The 17069-nt window shown below is 36.5% G+C and overlaps 1 protein-coding gene across 1 annotated transcript in view; it reads left to right on the top strand.

Annotated features, from left to right (window-relative positions):
- The window catches only part of LOC111050819 (lachesin-like), a gene marked incomplete in the record, with an annotated part of 415558 nt that overhangs the window by 67182 nt on the left and 331307 nt on the right, over positions 1 to 17069 (top strand). The window contains 1 exon segment of the mRNA XM_039421521.1: positions 13088 to 13141.

Here is a 17069-nt window from a genome sequence, read left to right as displayed (position 1 = left end):
GCTGATTCATGAAGTTACATCACATTATTATATTATTGTTATTCTAATTGCATTCAATCTTTATTCTCATCGATTAATTATTTATACTCTGTAAAATTCTTTGAATAACTAGCATTATCGTTATTTAATGTAAATTAAGTGTATAAGCCAGTAATTATTGTAACATACAGAAATCTAACCTAATCTAATCTAATCTCTATTTCTCTCTCTGCACTTAATGAAGACAATTATTCAATTCAATTCTCTCTCTCTCTCTCTCTCACCACCACTTCCTCTGTCTGCACTTGATAAAGACAATTATTCAATTCAATTTACTCTCTCTCTCTCTCAATCACTCTATCTCTCTCTGTCTCTCACACTCTCTGCCCTTAATAAAGGCAATTATTCAATTCAATTCTCTCTCTCTCTCTCTCTATCTCTCACTTTCTTTCTCTCTCTGCCTCAATAAAGGCAATTATTCAATTCAATTCACTGTCTCTATTTCTCCCTCTCTCTCTGCCTCTCACTCTCTTTTTCTCTCTGCCCTCAATAAAGGCAATCATTTAATTAAATTCACTCTCACTCTGTCAATCACTCTCTCATTCTCTCTCCATTTCTATCTCTCACTCTCTCTCTCTCTCTCTCTCTCGGAGAAAGAGAGATGTTATTGATAATACATCAGTAAAGAAATCTAATCTAATCCAATCTGAGGGTTATGTGTAAGAGAGGGCCGACAGCGCCCTAACTTCGTCCTCCTAGTTCAAAAATATAGGCAGTCATTCTATTATAATATTCTATTCTATTCTCTCTCACTCTCTCTTTCTCTCTCTCTGCACTTAATAAAAGTAATTATTCAATTCAATTCAATTCTCTCTCTTTTGCACTAACTCTATCTCCCTCTATCTATCTCTCTCGCACACTCTCTCTCTCTCAAAATATGGAATATCACTGGCTGTAGCACAACTGAATTCTGAGGACTGGTATTGAATGGAGCTTCGTCGTTGATAGACTTCATTGCTGAACACGGCTGCTTTGATTCGTCGCTGAGACAATTAATGTTACTTGTTAGTATTATCACTTCTCAGCAACTGTCTCCATCCCTTTCTCTCCCTTTCAGATGTCCGTTGTCTATCTCCCTTCAGCTCACCCATCGTCTATCCCTCTATTCTCATGTAGGAAACCATGGTAACTATGATTTGCCCAGTTTCACCAGTGTAAATTATAAGCCAGTGTCTAAATGACTGAATGCGTAGTGGCTGTATAGATGAAATACACAGTCTACTGGGTGACACCAGATTGACATAGTGATCACACCAGTTTTCCAGTATAACACATCTTATTGAGGGTAGAACATACTACAATATAAATTTATTAATACCCAACTCTCATTAAGGATAGTATACTAGTAGTTCTGTGAACAGGAGACCTCATGCAGTATTCTCATCCACAAGTACCTGATTGAAACTATAGACCTTATGGAAATACAGCAATAGACTGGCTTCTACACACATCTGTGTAATCACTTGTCAGCTGTTTTATGATGAATAATCCTATAGTCTGATTTTCACTTTCCTTGCCCTATAGGTAAGGAAAGTAATATTGCTTTCCGAAAAAAATTAAGGTACCCCAATTTCTAAATTTCTATACGTTTTTAAGTCCCCTGAGTCCGAAAAAGTGGTTCTTGGGTATTGGTCGGTATGTGTGTGTGTGTGTGTGTGTGTGTGTGTGTGTGTGTGTGTGTGGTGTGTGTGTGTGTGTGTGTGTGTATGAGTGTGTGTGTCTGTGTACACGATATCTCATCTCCCAATTAACGGAATGACTTGAAATTTGGAACTTGAGGTCCTTACACTATAAGGATCCGACACGAACAATTTCGATCGAATGCGATTCAATATGGCAGCTAAAATGGCGAAAATGTTGCCAAAAACAGGGTTTTTCTCGATTTTCTATAAAATGGCTTCAACGATTTTGATCAAATTTATACCTTAAATAGTCATTGATAAGCTATATCAACTGCCACCAGTCCCATATCTGTAAATATTTCAGGAGCTCCGCCCCATCTATGCAAAGTTCGATTTTAGATTTCCAATTATCAGGTCTCAGATATAATTTAAACGAAAAATTTCAAGTGGAAGAAATCGAGCATGGAAATCTCTTCAATTAATGTCCAGTAACATTTTCACCTTAAATTGAAAATAAGCTTGGAATTTGAGAAAATGTAATTATTTAATTGCAAACTTTTGGCAACTGTTGATTCTATTAAATCATTCACTATGATGATATAGCAGATCTCGTGTGTATCCAGCGTTATTGAACTGTCACCAGCTGGCACAGATCTTTGACTTGAGATGCGCGTTTACACTAGCGTCAGGTGATCAATTTTCATAACGGCAAGGAAAGTTGTGTGAGTGCGCCACACCAAATTTCTACTCTAATATTGGCGTATGAAGGAGGCTCCTTCTTTCTTTTATATTATCCTTGAAATGCAAAAATTCCAAAAACCTTATGTATACGTCGACGCGCAATTTACTGCAACGTTTTTCTTCTATCTTTTTCCACTGCCATTATAATAGGGACATCACTATAGACACAGTTCCGGCAGAAATACGTAAAAAATTATTCCCATTCTCAAAATTTACTCCATTGTCGAGGATGGATCAGCCATAGAGTAGAATTCACCTGCGCACAGGATTTTCCTTGCAGGTGATTGGTTTCTTGTATTTTTGCTGTTCAAGTGAAATTTTTGAATGTATTGGTTTTGGAAGAAACAATAAAGTTTTTGAATTGAATTTTTTCTGAATATTCAGACATTGTGAGAAAATATGATTGAATAGATAAGGCTCACCCAAGTTGCAGTGGCTTTGGAATGCTGTGACGATTTTAACCGTACGTTAAACACCTATCTGCTGATAACGTGGGCCTCACTGTACATAGATTCCTTTGATTCTAGTTTACCATGAACTGAATAAACAAATTTAGAATCTGTGAGTATACTAACACCTTTGCAATCAACATGTTCACACGAGTTCCCAAGTGAGAACTCGCGGTCCTTTGCGGTCCTCCGCGGTCCTGTGCGGTCCACTTGAATCAGCAATCACGACGGAAAGTTGAAGAGGGCCGCGGTCAGATAAGGAGGGTAGCGGTCAGACGGAGAGAGTAGCGGTCAGATAAAGAGGGTGCAGTCCAACAAAGAAGGTAACGGTGGGACAAAGAGGCTGGTGGTCAGATAAAAAGGGGAGCGATAAGATAAAGAGGGTATTGGTCAGATAAAGAGGGTAGCTGTCTACCAAAGAGGGTAGCGGTCAGATGAAGAGGGTGCGACCAAACGAGGAGCAAGCGGTCAGAGAATCACGGCGGCCTGTTGAATATGAATGCGCGCTTTACGCTAGAAGAACTCGGATCGATCTATGCTATCTGAAGGCAGTTTGCAAGGATAATCACGGCCTCCTCAATTGTTTATTCGCTGGCCGCTTAGTAGATTAATTAAAGTGCAGACGGTAACGATCAATAAGGTGAGGTCCACGGTTTAATGACAGTATTTGATTGAGGCTGTGCAAAGGCTAAAAATAAACTACCTACTGGTGATATTTTTCGAAGTTTTTCGATTTGTATATCATCAAGCTATCAAAATGAACAAGTTTTTTCAAGAAAGCATTTTTTTTCGATCATTAATTATTGAGGTATGAGCGGCTCAAGTTTAAATTTTCAAGACAGAACATTTCAAATTCGGTAAGAGATAAATCCATGAGATTTGAAGGATGAATTCTTCATGGTATTGTTGATATAGTTGAACAAAAATTTTCATAAAATATCAATTTTTGAGAAAGTTATTCAAATTATCAAAAATAACTCAACTGAAAGTTATTTTTGGTAAATTGAATAGCTTCCTCAAAAATTGATATTTGAAGAATATCTTTGTTACTAGATCAACAAGGACATGAAGAATCTATCCTCTAAATCTTATGGATTTATCTCTCACCGAATTTTAAATGTTCTGTCTCAAAAATTGAAACTTTAGGCGCTCATATCTCAAAAAGTAATGATTGGGAAAAAATGGAGAAAATGTTTTCTTGTGAAATTTTTTTCATAATGAGAGCTTCATGATATAAAAATCGAAAAACTTTGAAAAATATCACGAGTAGAAAGTTTATTTTTATCCTTTGCACAGTCTTAACAATGGTGTTGCTATCCTTGGCTATCATTCGACAAAGCAGGTGGCGATATCCTTTTCTAGATCCGCTACATCGACAGATCGTTTTTAACTATGTAGAAATAAAATTTATTAACAAGATAGTGACTCTGAATCATGAAAATGTATTATTGAATTGATGAAAAATATTTTTCCTTGGTGAATAAAATGTAATTGATCATTATTTTGAACAACGAAGAACAGTTGATATTATATCAGATATACCGGTATCAGCTATCCTCTATAGGAAGCAGTGGCAAGGCAGAGAATCGGCAACGCTGTTCTACAATCTTTCTCCACTGCCATCATAAAGTGGACCTCTCTATAGACGAGGAGTGATCTGTGGTCTAATGGATAGAGTGCTTGCGTGGCAGCAAAGAGATCCCGGGTTCAAACCCTCGCATTACCAAACGTTTTTCAACCAGATCACTCCCGTGATATCGGAAGGACACGTTAAATTGTCGGTCCCGGCTGAAGTATGACAGTCGTAATTTCCCATTGACAGCTCAAGTTATATATTCAGGACGTGGGACCTTCCCGCAAGGGACTCCCCACCAACAAAAGACATACGAATTTACTTTTTACTATTGTCGACTCTTGTCACAAGGCAGAGAATCGGCAATGTTGTTCTTCCATCTTTCTCCACTGCCATTATAACGTGGACCTCACTATAGACGACTCCTGAGATCTGCAGTGACAAGGTGGTTATTCTAAACGAGAATGAACAGTTAATATAACATCAATAAACCTGTATCAGCTACCGTCTATAGAAGGCATTGACAAGACAGAGGATCGGCAACGTTGTTCTCCTATCTTTCTCCACTGCCATTATAACGTGAAACTCACTATAGTACTGAAGTTTTTCGAGTCTGATCTTCCTGTCTTTGTCCTGTTTCTACCCTCTTCCTCATGAATATTAACATGGACTGTATAAGTGTAGTATATTTGAATTTAAAAGAAAAAATGATCTTTTACTCTTTCTATGTAAATATCGGGAGACCGAGCTTTGCTCTGGAGTGTAAAAGCATAGAAAATTTGTAACGAAAGATTGAATTTATAGTTTATATTTATTTATTCATTTTCTCAGTCGCACATCATTTTTATAGTTATATGAGGAGGCACAACAGGCTTATGCCCAAAACTGTCCCTTTTCAAATTAATACTACAGTCCAAATCAAAATCTAGGTTGAGCTACTATCACTCATCAAAATAACAATTTATTCACACTCCAAAAAACAATTACAAATAGATATACTATGTATTCCATTTAGAAAGATATACTATGTTTGCTACAATATTTGTTGATATACTATGTACTATTCTACACTAACAGCATCTAGTTACTATTTTGGACTTTCTGAAGTAAACATGTTTTCTAAAAGGAAGAGAAAATAAGTTTCTCCTACAGATACCTTGAAAAGTGACCATTTGTGCACTGATTGCAGGCCGCAAAGAATCACTTTTCCGCACTAGTGCGCAAAGTGAGTACTTTGCGTACTCCAGATTTGCAACATGGCAACACAAAATAGTTAGTAGGTTATATGGAGCACCAGTGCAGCAAAATCAAAATGAAGTTGGTAACTGTGTTATATTGTGGTGCACGTTACAGGAATATTGAGGAGGTGGATGACAGCCGCCCCCCCATTCAAACACACATACATTATTATTCAATTTGACAATAAATTAAGGTTTTTATTAATAATAAAATTACACAGAAAAACATTTGATGCATTTCAGGCAATTCTACCCATAATTGCCCACTTTTCATATTCAATGGTAACTGTAGGAAAAACTTAATGTGAAATACGTGTGCAAAGTTCCTCTGCTGCACTCAACAAACCATTCCGTAAACGTTTCTATCGGTGCAGCAAACTGTCACTTTACGCACTAGTTGCACAAATAACTATTTCTTGTTGAATTTTTCTTTCTGTGAGATCAACTGGATGATCCCACACATGCACTCGTTCAATCAATTCCATTACGGTATCGACAGACGACAAAATTTCCAGCTGTTTTTCCAAGGACGTATTTATCCTTTTAATGTCCTCCAGCGAGTTATCCCAGGGTTGAGACCTAGTGCGATCAAACTTTCATATCATAAACCTACTTTGTTCCAAATGTCATGAGAATCTTCAGAGCTGTTTTCGAGATCCGGCCACATACAGATATAAATATAAACATGAAAACAGAAATTGCTCTCTCAATAATATAGGATACTAGCCGTCAGGCTCGCTTCGCTCGCCATATCCGTCTAGCCAGGGAGCTCCGCCCCCTGGACCCCCGACTGGATCGTCCATGAATGATATTAGCAGGCTCGCTTCGCTCGCCTCCATTTTTATCATGTTAGGACAATCCAGTCGGGGGTCCAGACTAAACGTCTGGCTAAACGGATATGGCGAGCGAAGCGAGCCTGACGGCTAGTAATATAATATTCCCAGGATTGAAGTAGCAGTGCCCAATTAATTTTTCCGCGATAAATGCATTTAAATCTTCAACTTGGTGCCAAACTAACAAAGTCAACTCAACTTAATGCCAACCTGACAAAATTATTAATTTAGTTGCCAGTTATCAACTGTTTCGAAGAGGTACTCGCTCTAGATTATAGTTCTATATCAACATATGGTACAAACTTTTTTCAATTATAATTGAGAGAATAAGAAGAATATACATGCTAAAACCTTAAATCCTTAAAAACCACCCTTAGAGTTAAAATATTGCCAAAAGTATTCTTAGTGTGCCTCTAAAGGGCCAACTGAACATACCTACAAAATTTTAACATTTTTGGTCCGGTAAATTTTCAGTTCTGCGAGTGAGTGAGTGAGTGAGTGAGTGAGTGAGTGAGTGAGTCAGTCAGTCAGTCAGTGAGTGAGTGGCATTTCGCTTTTATATATATAGATTGACAATATAATTGATAGTATATGTATCTTCTAGCAAGGGTTCTGAAATAATCCTATACTATTAAATGAGCAATTTCTGTTTATAATTATGTTTATATGTTTGTATTTCAGAGCCCTTGCTAATTTCACCGGATCTCGAAAACGGATCTAACGATTCTCACGAAATTCAGAACATAGTAGATTTATATTATAAAGATTCGATTGTACTAGGTCTCATCCTTGGAAATACTCTTTGAAGGACATTAAAAGGATAATTCATCCTTGGAAGAACAGATTTCGTCGTCTGTCTGTTTCGAAGAGGTACTCTATCTAGATTATAGTTCTATAGTAACATATGATATGGAAATTTCAATTATAATTAAGAGATTGGGAGAAGAAGAATATACATGCTAAAAGACGAACTTTAAACCCTTAAGACCAACCCTTGGAGTTAAAATATTGCCAAAAGATTTCTTAGTGCGCCTCTAAAGGGCCAACTGAACATACCTACCAAATTTGAACGTTTTTGGTCCGGTAGATTTTTAGTTATGCGAGTGAGTGAGTGAGTCAGTCAGTCAGTCAGTCAGTCAGTGAGTGCCATTTCGCTTTTATATATATATATATATAATAGATAACTGTTATTCTACTCTCAGAGTGCGAAAACTACCAATGAAGACATTATGTTTTTAGATTATCATTCATACTCTGTGCCAGAACTACCAGTTTCGACTTCTGCACGTCTAGCACTCGCATTTACGTATTGAAATGCGGTAGTTCGAAAATGCAAGGTGAACTTTGAAGCTGATTTGTGAAAAAAATGATATTTTGACATAGGTAGTTCTTGCACCAAGCCACAGATATATATAGATTCTGTTTCTATTTCTAAATGAATATGACAAATGTCATAAATATTGACAAGACAGAGGATCGGCAACGCTGTTCTACCATCTTTCTCCACTGCCATTATAAAGGGGACCTCAGGAATCGAGACTCCAGCGATCTGCTACCCCTGTGGTGACCCGCCACCTGTTTAGCTCGCACTATTTGACACCGCGCCAGTAATAAACCATGCCAAATTTGAGCTGCTGCCAAACTCATATCGTGGGAACAGTGCCCGATTATTCTAATTACCTGAAAATGTTCCCTAACTAATGGCAACTTGTCGAAGGATTTGGTGGAGGGGTTAAGCTAATTTACCCCCTACCATGCTATAGTGAGGTCCACGTTATAATGGCAGTGTTTGATCAGCAATGGTAAACTGCTACCTTGTCTATCATCCAACAAAGCGGATGGCGCTATCTCTTTTCTTGCTTCGCTCTGTTGCCAGATCGTCTTTGAATGATGTAGAATTGATAATGTATCAACAAAATATATTATCTTAATTATGAAATTATGTTTTTCAATACTTAATAAAATATAATTTATTATTTTCAACGAAAATGAACCGTTAATATTAGCCTACATCAATAAACCTGTATCAGCAGTGTTTGTTCAGCAATGGTATTGCTCACCTTGTTTATCATTCAACAAAGCGGATAGTGCTATTTCTCTCTCGCTCCGCTCTGTTGCCTGATCGTCTTTTAACAATGCAGAATTTATAATTAATTAACAAAATATTTCATCTTAATTACGAAAATGCATTATGAAAAATATAATTTCTTGCCTAATAAAATATAATGGATTATTTTAAACGAAAATGAACCGTTAATACTAGTAGTTCTGTGAACAGTAGACCTCGCGCAGTTATAACCCACAGCCTTCTCTTCAACTGTCCATCAGAGTAAATCCTGTCTGTATGTCGTGTCGGTGAGATATCGGTGTGAAAACGGCTAATGGCTGTTGGGGTTGGTGTAAAATGCTAACATCAAAAGCTAATCTCCTTCAAGACATACTGGCAACAGGTCAGCCCAAGTTCAAAGCAGAGAAAGGTCGAGAGACAATACTTTGTTAGTTTAGTTATAAATTGCATGCATCAATAGTGCATAAAAATTGTATACAATGAGGCATGCAATTATTAGTCTACACAGCAGCTGATTTTTTACCAAGTTACATTGAGATATCAATTGCATGCGCTATTGCATGCAATTAATAATCTACTCGACAACTGATTTTTATGATGGATAATTCTATAGTATGATTTTTACGGTAATATTGGCGTTAGAAGGAGACTCCTTTCCTTTTGTATCATCATTAAAATTTTGAAACTTTTATTTGTAAAAATTTGGGAGAAGCTAGTTTCGGGCTATGCCTGTTGTCTTTCCCCAATAATTATGAATTGTGATTGTCAATGAAATGAATAATAATAATAATAAATAAAATGCAGAATTTCAAAAAACCCTATTCATACGTTGACGCGAAATTCAAAAAGGAACATACATGTTAAATTTTATGAAAATCTATTGCTTCGTTTCGTCGTAAATGCGGAACATAAATATAAAGATGAAGAGAAATGCCAAACCATCGACTTGAATCTTAGACCTCACTTCGCTACCGTACATCAGCTACCGTATATAGAAGGCATTTACAAGACAGAGGATCGGCAACGTTGTTCCCCTATTCTTCTTCACTACCATTAAAACGTGGACCTCACTGCAGCCAAATCATTGCTACTGAACTGATGATTCTCAACTGACACAATAAATATGGAACTCAGCCCTCAAATTGAAACGGTAACACATCTCTACAATCCAAAAATAATCTCTTTTACAAAAGAACAACACTCTTTTAAGTGAATCTGCCATTTCTTTACCCTGGGAACAAATGATTTTTAATTGACATAGGAACTCGGCCCTCAAATTGAAACGGCTACACATCTCTACAATCCAAAAATCTCTCCTCAAAGTACAACACTCTTTTGAGTGAGTCTACTATTTTCTTTACACAGGGAACAAATGATTCTCAATAGACACAATTAATATGGAACTCGGCCCCCAAATTGAAACGGTAAAGGTGCGTACAGATATACGCGCCGCGAACATAAGCAATTCACTTTTAATCAGCTGATGCCAAGCTTTTTATATCTGTATCTTACCGTTTCTGTAAAAATACAGACATAATCAGCTGATAAAAGTGAATTGCTCATGTTCGCGGTGCGTATATCTGTACGCACCTTTACACATCTCCACAATCCAAAAATCTCTTTTCAAAGGACAACACTCTTTTGAGTGAATCCGCCACTTTTTATCCAGGGAACAAATGATTCTGAATTGACAAAATGAATATAACACTCGGCCCTCAAATTGAAACGGTAACACATCTCTACAATCCAAAAATCTCTTCTCAAAGTACAACACTCTTTTGAGTGAATCTGCCATTTCTTTTTTACCCAGGGAACAGATGATTCCCAATTGACACAATGAATATAGAACGCAGCCCTGAAATTGAAACGGCTACACATCTCTACAATCCAAAAACCTCTTCTCAAAGGACACACACTTTTGAGTGAATCTGCAATTTTTTCATGTTTGTGTCCACAGACTGAACAGGTGAGTATACGGGTGACAGGTGAGTTGGGACTGAACTTTTTCCCCTGGAAAAACGCCGTCAGGGAAAGCGTCGACAGGAAAAGCGGCCGGGAAAGCGACCACTGAAAGAGCACACAAAGTTTCCACCGTCTGACAGGCGCCCGCATACCTTAGACCTCGCCAAGGAATTCAGCAATTGAAATACTGCATTCCTCGCACTGTAGGCTACTGTGCTGGCTATACACTCTTCACTAAACTTAACGCTACTTCTCTCAAATGTGACATAAACTTAATTCAGTCGCTCCTCTCCGTTCCTTTTTCATTACTCACCTTGCTGGCAGCTCTAACTCAGCGAGACAAAATGGTGGACCGTACAGATTTAAAAGAAAGGAAAGCTGGAAATTTTCCATGCTCTGGCCTAAGTTTAAATGCACTTCTATCTTCGTTGTTCAAGCTAGTTTTGTATTATTAATGTGTGAGAATAATTAAGAACTAAAACTTTCGTGAAGTGAACAAAACTACTAAACTTAACCTAATTCGGACTATGTGTAACCATAGAGAAACAATAGCGTAAGTAGATATCCCATGTTGAATGAAAAAGACTAAGAAATTGTCAAAAAACCACTGATTTATTGATAATTAGAAAGACCGGTTTCGGTTATTACACCATTGTCAATCATTGTTTATCAGACAGTCCAAACAGTTTATCAGAGATTGACAATGGTGTAATAACCGAAACCGGTCTTTCTAATTATCAATAAATCAGTGGTTTTTTTGACAATTTCTTAGTCTTTTTCATTCAATATGAATAACTACCACAATATCAACTTCTCAACTACACAAAAAGATATCCCATGGTATAGGGAATTTATGTCGCAGCTTTTACTGTTATCTCAAGCCGATTACTGTCGATCATTGTCAACTTTTACTGTATTTCGGGGTGATAGTGTATGAACGGCACAATTTGAGAGACTACCAGCATCACACAGCTGCATAGAAAAAACTACGTGAACTATCAGCTTGGCATAATAGTAAAAGTTGTGACACAAACGCCCTATACCATGGGATATTTTCCTATGCTATCGTTTCTTCATGGTGTAACCTTATCTGAATTTGGGAGAGGAATAGCACAAGGTTACCTTATTTTTTCTCTCCCTATCATTTTTGGTGATGTACTTTTTGTACGAATCAATAAAGTATATGAATGAAAAAATTGAGAATTATTAACTTTGTTGTAGTTTTCACATTGTGTATCTTTGTAAATATTCGGAAAACACTTAGTTTATGGTTTTGTATTTAGTTTTCTTTGTATAGTTTTGAACCTCTGTACTTGTATGTTCATTGTTCAAGCTAGTTTTGTATTATAGATTTGAGAGACATGAAATACATGCTGGAAATTTTTCACGTGCTGAGCTGAGCTTAAGTGTTTTACATGTTCATTGTTGAATCTTGTTCTGTATTATGTTGTATTATATTTCGTGATCCATTGAATTTTTGTTTTGCCTGGGGCCTATCACATGTTAAAATACAAGCTGATTATACCAATAGATGGATGAATTAATAGTTTTTCAAGTCACAAGGACGGGAAGGGCCGTTTTGCAGGCGAGAATGATGTTTCTAGTCGAGGCGTTAGCCGAGACTCGAATTTCATTCGAGCACTGCAAAAGACATTCACGTCCAAGTAACTCACATTTTTTTGTCATAATAATCTAGAAAAATTCATTGAGAAACAGGAAACATTACCTGCTTGTGCTGACATTACTACATGCATTCTATAAACATAACCTAGTTTACAAGTTTCGAATCAGGAATTTCTTGATTGTAGTTGACAAAACATCCACCTGGAGCGCTAAAAGGCGGCTTTTTACCCTTAGACCAGTTATAGAATAGACACGCTGGGAAGTCTAGCCTCTGAAGCCAACATCTACTGCCAAATCCACCCATCTTGACGTCACAACCAAGCTAACAACAATGCATTGTTCAACAACAATGTAAGTTAAACACCACAAACACTTACACAACAAACTCAAAAACGTTTTCTATAATATTTCTTTACGATGCGTGACGTCAAGACAGGTGGATTTGGCTGTAGATGTTGGCTTCATCAACTTTCAGTATGAATATACAATGAGCCGTGTCTACTCAAGATAGGTGGATTTGGCTGTAGATGTTGGCTTCATCAACTTTCAGTATGAATATACAATGAGCCGTGTCTACTCTATAACTGGTCCAAGTTTTACCAGTTTTACTGTTCCAAATTCGGAACTAGGGAACATACTCTACTGTAAAGAGAACATATGATTTTATTACGGTATAGTCTATGCTGTAATGAGAATCATATGTTTATTTGTTCTACAATCAGCTGTTCACCAGCTTGATTTCATGGATGTAAAACAGCTGAAATTGAATGACTATGACGAAAAATTATCATTTTATAAATAAATGTGTTATTATTTCATTGACTCATCTCATATAATGTGAGGATAGATTGATATTAGGAAGAACATGGAATTCTTTTTAAATTCATCATTAATCATTATAAAAATGATGATAACTGAAGCTTTGTCTTATTTTTTCAGGAATGACTCGTAGATGAGGAGTGTTCAAGAATTCATGAATCAGCGCTTCCACAACTGGTGAGTTGAAATGTTTCTGATAATATTGAATTGAAGTACAAACAACACCTCAATGAATTCACTCACAGATAGTGCAAATAGTTGTTGAACGTACGTATAAATTTGTCACAGAATTCCTAAATCACTCCCACTTATGTGAGCCTTATCTTTGTAATTACATTATTTTTATTGTGTCTGAATACTCCACTCTATTGCTGATCTATTCTCGACAATGGATTGACTGAGAAGAAATTCAATTATTATAGAAATTACTAGTACAACTAGAGATTCGAGTTATATCAATATTTTATTCCAATAGAAAAACAATTCATAATTCACATCACAATTCAAATTGATTTTATGATTCATTCATATTATAGAAAATATATAATAATCTACATTTCGAACAATCAATATCTCAATCATGTATGGTATGGAAAGTATCACATATAATATAGGATTGGAGAGTAATACCATAAAGAGACAATAGCGTAACTAGATATCCCATGGTATAGGGAATTTATGTCGCAACTTTTTCTGTTATCTCAAGCCGATTATTGTCAATTTTTACTGTTTTGTTGGGGGGTTAGTGTATGAACGGCACAATTTGAGAGACTACCAGCGTCACATAGCTTCACGGGAAGGAACTACGTGGACTATCGGCTTGGGATAACAGTAAAAGTTGCGACCACAGAATTACAAGGCGACCACAGAATTATAGGAGTTTTCTCTGGTTGCGACATAAACGCCCTATACCATGGGATATCTACCTACGCTATTGTTTCTCTATGGTATTACTTATAATTTATTTATGGTATTACTTATATATAATATAAGGATGTATATCACTCCACATTGTACAGTTTGAGGAGCTCAGAAGATACTCAACTGTGAAACAAAATTTGAAGAGCAAGGAGGAGGATCCAATCTCAGCTCTTTAAACTATTCAGATCAAAATAAATAAGTGATTCAGATATAGTCCGTGAAAACAGTTTGCAGCACAGGGCTTCCTGACTAATTCTATTTACAATCGGAGCACACTGTTGCCGTATTTATTTATTTATTATTTATCACATTGTGTACACATACTTAACATGAGGAAAGGCACAACAGGCTCATGCCCAAAACTGTCCCATTTCCAATTTATACTATACTATCCAAATCAATGATTTTTATGCTGATTCTATGAAAAAAGCCTACGCTCATTCTCTCACACAATCACTTCACAGTATTCCATGAATTCATGACAAATATTATTTACAATAGGAACACAATTCATAATTCACATCACAATTCAAATTGATTTTATGATTCATTCATATTATAGAAAATATATAATAATCACATTTAAAACAATCAATATCTCAATCATGGAAGGTATGGAAAGTATCACATATAATAAAGGATTGGAGAGTATTACCATGAAGAGACTTTAAAAGCATAAGTAGATATACCATTGTATAGGGAATTTATGTCGCAACTTCTACTGTTATCTCAAGCCGATTACTGTTGATCATTGTCAATTTTTACTGTTTTGTTGGTGTGATAGTGTATGAACGGCACAATATGAGAGACTACCAGCGTCACATAGCTTCACGGGAAAGAACTACGTGGACTATCGGCTTGGGATAACAGTAAAAGTTGCGACCACAGAATTACTACCTAACTTATGCGTGATATTATAAATGCACTACGTTGTTATTCTCATTATAGGAGTTTTCTCTGGTTGCGACATAAACGCCCTATACCATGGGATATCTACTTACGCTATTGTTTCTCTATGGTATTACTTATAATTTATTTATGGTATTACTTATATATAATATAAGGAGGTATATCACTCCACATTGTACAGTTTGAGGAGCTCAGAAGATACTCAACTGTGAAACAAAATTTGGAGAGCTAAGGGGAGGACCCAATCTCAGCTCTTTAAACTATTCAGATCAAAATAAATAAGTGATTCAGATATAGTCCGTGAAAACAGTTTGCAGCACAGGACAATCGGAGCACACTGTTGCCGTGTTTATGCTGATTCTATGAAAAAAGGCCTATGCTCATTCTCTCACACAATCACTTAACAGTATTCCATGAATTCATGACAAATATTATTTACAATAGGAACACACTATAACTAACTACCGGCACACTGTTGCCGATTTTATCAAAAAATATTTTTGCTCTTTCTCTCACATAATTACTTACAGGATTCCATGAATTCATGACCAATATTATTCACAATAGCAACACATTGTTGCCGTGTATGCTGATTCTACCAAAAAGGCCTACGCTCTTTCTTTCACACAATCACTCAACAGAATTCCATGAATTCATGACCAATATTATTTACAATACGAACACACTGTAGCCGTGTTTATGCTGATTCTACCAAAAAGGCCTACGCTCTTTCTCTCACACAATCACTCCACAGGATTCTGTGAAATCTGGCAACGCTGTACTCCATAAGACCAATGCTGCAAACTAAAGATACGTTTTGGTCCGTGCGTAAATGCCGTTGTCGACCACGACAGGGTGAGGATCTCAGATTGGATGGATTTCAATCTGTCTTATTAACCTGTAAGATTATGTTCAATTATGCTTGACCTTCCGGCAGTCGCGCTGTTGTAAAAAGTACAACAGTTTTTTTGCTGCACAAAACTATTGAATGGGGTGGTGTCAGTGAATGAGTCACCTATGCATTCCAAAACTTTCTCCCCATCACTCCACTGAGTTGCAGTATCAACCGAGTAATGGTTCAGTCTTTAGGTGCCATTTAGTCGCGACAGTGCATAAGTCGCACTGTGCATAAGTATGATAGGGAAAGACTGTATACGGGGACTAAACGAACCAATAACACATAATTGATGACTTTGTTATTTATTTATTAATAATTTCTACAAAGTAGCACTGATTGGGAGAGAAAAACTAAGGATACTCCTTGTACTATTTCTCTAGAGAAACTAAGGATACTCCTTGTACTATTTCTCTCCCAAATTTAGATAACAAGTCCGAAATAGGGTTATGGTTTCACTTTTCTAAAATTTAGTCCATTTTCACAAAAAACAACGAAAACTAAGAATTTTAAATTTTGACGGTTGAAAACAGAATGAAAAACAAAAATATCACACTCAAATCACCATTAATTAATTGGAACATTTTTGCGTGATGACTTTGCTTGATGTACCTAATTGGGCTATTAAATGGTAATCATACAAATGTTCATAAGCGTAAAATATTCCAAGAAGATGGGAAAAGCAATTATACAATTAATAAATATTTTTTGACAGTAAACAGAGTACATAACACGTGGAAAATTGGATGCTGTACAAAGTACAACACGCGACTGCTCGTGTGATTGAGTAGGGCGCGACTACCGGAAGGTTAAATGGAGGAAATCAAGTTTCTACTTTTAAATGGCAATATGTTGATATTATTGGAAATATTTTGATTCTTTGATATTCAGAGCCGGTTTCCGAGCTCGGGATTCAGGTGAGTTCTAGACTTAGAACAGCTGGAGTCAGCCAAAACAAGGCGTAGTCACAGTAAATAGTTCCAGCAAAATAAATCTTTATTCTCTCATTTTTATAATCGGGAACGTTTTTCCTTTACGAAATGAAACATTCCTGAATAATTCAAAATAGCTGTAACCTTACACTATTTTTTCTTCACTTTATTTTGTGTTCATTTTTCCAGTTTTTCAAAATCCAATTTAAACGTGACTTTCACTATGACCACGACTACGCCCCGTTTCGGAAAGACAAATCTCTGACTCCAGCTGTTTAAAGTCTAGAACTTCGCTAAATCCTGAGCTCGGAAAACCAGTCCTAGATATAAATAACGAATATCCATTGGATCAGCTGTCTTAGCACACTTGAAATTTGGACGATATGAATGTTCTCAGACAATAATGCCTGTCGTCGTCGACTGCGGAAGTTTTCGCACAAAAAAA

This window comes from Nilaparvata lugens, chromosome 2, assembly GCF_014356525.2.
Source record: "Nilaparvata lugens isolate BPH chromosome 2, ASM1435652v1, whole genome shotgun sequence".
NCBI classification, from domain to species: Eukaryota; Metazoa; Arthropoda; class Insecta; order Hemiptera; family Delphacidae; genus Nilaparvata; species Nilaparvata lugens.
Note: the sequence above shows the minus strand (reverse complement) of the source record. Positions and strands in the feature narration are given on the sequence as shown.